Raw genomic sequence first — 3554 nt, 5'->3', positions numbered from 1 at the left:
CATTTAAAAGGCATCTGGATCGGTCTTTGAATTGGAAAGGTGAGAGAGATATGGGCCGGGTGCTGGCAAATGAGACTAGGTTAGAATATGTGATTGGCATGGACAAGTTGGGACTGAACGGTCTGTTTCTGTTTTGTATGACTCTATTAGGTGCCTAGCCTTGCTAGTCAGCAGTCCGGGCTGGCAGTATGAACAACCAACCTCATACCCAAAGTGTTTGTGGACAGCAAGCATATAGCTAACTTTCACAGTCTGAGGAGTGCGGTCATCACTGAAGTTCATCAGACAGGAGGTCAGCACAATAAGTCACAGGCTGAAATCAAGGGACATGAATATAGTTTAATTTCTATCACAGAAAAATGGACACAAGGCGATCAAGATTGGGAACTGACGATCCAAAGATATTTGGTGTTAAATTTAACACAGAACATAGAACAATACAGCACAGAACAGGCCCACGATGTTGTGCCGAACATTTCTCCTAACTTAAGCACCTATCCATGTACCTATCCAATTGCCGCTTAAAGGTCACCAATGATTCTGACTCTGCCACTCCCACAGGCAGCACATTCCATGCCCCCACCACTCTGTGGATAAAGAACCTACTCCTGACATTCCCCCCCATACCTTCCAATCTTCACCTTAAATTTATGTCCCCTTGTAACAACTGTTGTACTCAGGGAAAAAGTCTCTGACTGTTAGTCTATCTATTCCCCTGATCATCTTATAAACCTCTATCAAGTCATCCCTCATCCTTCGCCGTTCCAATGAGAACTCTCAACCTATCCTCGTACGACCTATTCTCCATTCCATACTCCAAGAACTATTTAAAGTTAGAATTAACTTTATTTCTGAAAGTATAACAGAGAATAATTAACCAACAACTATTTACAACTCCTTCCTCTAACCTATCTTTTACTTTCCTTTCTATAATACTGGTCCAGTAAAAATCCCAATTACAGTTTACAAAAAAAAAATCACATTTGAAAACCTAGCAGCTTCACAGAGTTTCCTCTGTAGATTCTTTATTCAGGTCACCCTCAATGTTCTGCTGCACAAACTTATCAACAGGCACCTCTTTGACAGCTGTTCTGCTGGTAGTCTGTACTTGTTGGTGGCTTGGTAATTCTCCAACTGTTCAATTTTTCCCTGATTTTATACCCTCAAAACCGTGGATCGTTTCATTGGTTTTAATATTATCAAAATACTAAATTCAAACGGATAGAGTTTGGTATCTTGGGGCATAATTTAAACTGTGATCACTGATTCTGGGTTCCCTGAATATATGTAAACTGTGATTACTGGTTCTGGATTCCCTGATCATCGGGATTAACCTGTGTTTATGCTGTCAAAACCTGTTAGAGCATTATAGGTGGCCATGAGACCCACCCGCACTCTTCTAATCTTCAGTGTGTGAAGCTCAGATCGCCCCATCTTCAAAACTGATCCACCTCTCGAACTGTCCAATCTACAAAATTCGGAGAAAGTGAGGACTGCAGATGCTGAAGATTAGAGTCGAGAGTGTGATGCTGGAAAAGCACAGCAGGTCAGGCAGCATCGGATGTCCATCTCAGGAATGTCCCATCACCCGATCTGTCCATTGTCAGAAGTGGCCCATTGGTACTTAATGCTGTTAAAAAAGGTAGAGTGGAGATTTCTCCCTTTTCCATTCTAAACATTCAATTTAATGCTTTAGTCATGAGATGCACTGATATTGGAGAGAAGTGGGGGGGGGGGGGGGGGGGGGGAAAGACCGAGAACAGCGAACAATAATAGACTGGACCTCCGCGTTGAAGAATGGTGATGGATACAGATGAAAAATCCCAGAGCTGTCCATCATTTTGCAGGTCACTACCAGGCTTAAGTTACAAAACTTGAAGATGTTCAGGTAGGATAGAGCAAAGTAATAAGCTCAGTGCTGGGGATTCACTAGATTAACATACCAAATCAACACAAGTTTGCCTGTTGGATTCTCTCAGGGCTGTTGTGGTTCTGTGATAAGACTCCTGATCCCTAACCTGCAGTTGATGCAGCCAGATGCACGATGTGCTACACCAGAGTACAGCATCTGATGGTATTAAGGCAGGAGTGTCTCAGTAACAGAGATTAACTGGAGTCACACAAGGTTCATCTGCCTAACAGCCCAGGGACCCTTTAGACAGAGCATTACTCTATTTGGCCGTCACTGAGTGCATTTCATAGAACAAATTAACAATGTGGTGCAGTTATCCCATCATCTGCAAATATTTCTCAATGATTTCCAAGGCACACCTATTACATTCGTTGTAACGCTGTGCACCTTTGTCTATATTCAGCAGCCTTTTGAGTAAGACCTTGCCGAATGCCTTCTGGAAATGCAGATATCCCACATCCAGCAGTTCCCTGTTGTCTACTACACACTGTGCTCAAAGAATTCCGTAAACTAGTGCAACATGACCTGTCTTTCATAAACCCCAGCTGTGTCTGTCTCACCATTTCCTCCCTTGATGATAGATTCAAGCATGTTCCCCACGAATGAAGCTAAGCTCACAGGTCTGTAGTAACCAGCCTTCCATCTAATTCCTTTTGAAACTGTGGCGTCATGTTTGCAGTTTTGCAATTTATAGGAACTGCCCCAGAGTCCAATGAATTTTGGTAAATTTCCACAAGGACAATTGATGCTGCCCTTGCATCCCCTCCACCACCACCACCACCAGCACATGTTGGCATTATCAACAATATTGACGACGTCCTGGGATTTTCACCTTTAATAGTTTGTGTTGTAATTTCTAGCAAGCTGAAATAGAGAGACAATGGTGGCGTATCCGTCAGCAATGTCTGCAAAATGAAGTAGCAAGCTGCAGTCCTCAATCCTGATGCATTGATCAGGCAGCAAAACAGCAGGGATCTCTGCAAATAGGAATGCCACTACCAACTCTCCCGGAATACTGTCAGCATGGGTTCCGAAAAATCAAGACACTTGCTGTTCAAAAAAAAAGTACCTTTTAATGAGACACTAAACCAACAATTGAACTGTTCATAAGACGGCAATAGAAAATTAACTTTGGAATTTAAAAAAATCTTAAAGATATACAGCACACTTGAGGTAAACACTTAATCTCTGTTTCTTCCCCTCCCCCACCCTGGCCCACTAACCCATGGATCTCCCATCCCCTCCCAGCTTTGGCTGTTGCTGGGTTAGTTTTCAAACAATGGCAACATCTCTCCCCCCACCCACCCACTCCATTCCAACCACTTCTCAAATCCCAGCTCAGGACCAGGCTGCTGGAATATTGCGTGCAATTCTGGTCTCCTTCCTATCAGAAAGATGTTGTGAAACCTGAAAGAGTTCAGAAAAGATTTACAAGGATCTGAGCTACAGGGGAGGCTGAACAGGCTGGGGCTGTTTTCCCTGGAGCGTCGGAGGCTGAGGGGTGACCTTGTAGAGGTTTACAAAATCATGAGGGGCATGGATAGGGTAAATAGACAAAGTCTTTGCCCTGGGGTGGGGGAGTCCAGAACTAGAGGGCATAGGATTAGAATGAGATGGGAAAGATACAAAAGAGACCTAAGGG

The sequence above is a fragment of the Hemiscyllium ocellatum genome, chromosome 35 (genome assembly GCF_020745735.1).
Source record: "Hemiscyllium ocellatum isolate sHemOce1 chromosome 35, sHemOce1.pat.X.cur, whole genome shotgun sequence".
Lineage (NCBI taxonomy): Eukaryota > Metazoa > Chordata > Chondrichthyes > Orectolobiformes > Hemiscylliidae > Hemiscyllium > Hemiscyllium ocellatum.
Note: the sequence above shows the minus strand (reverse complement) of the source record.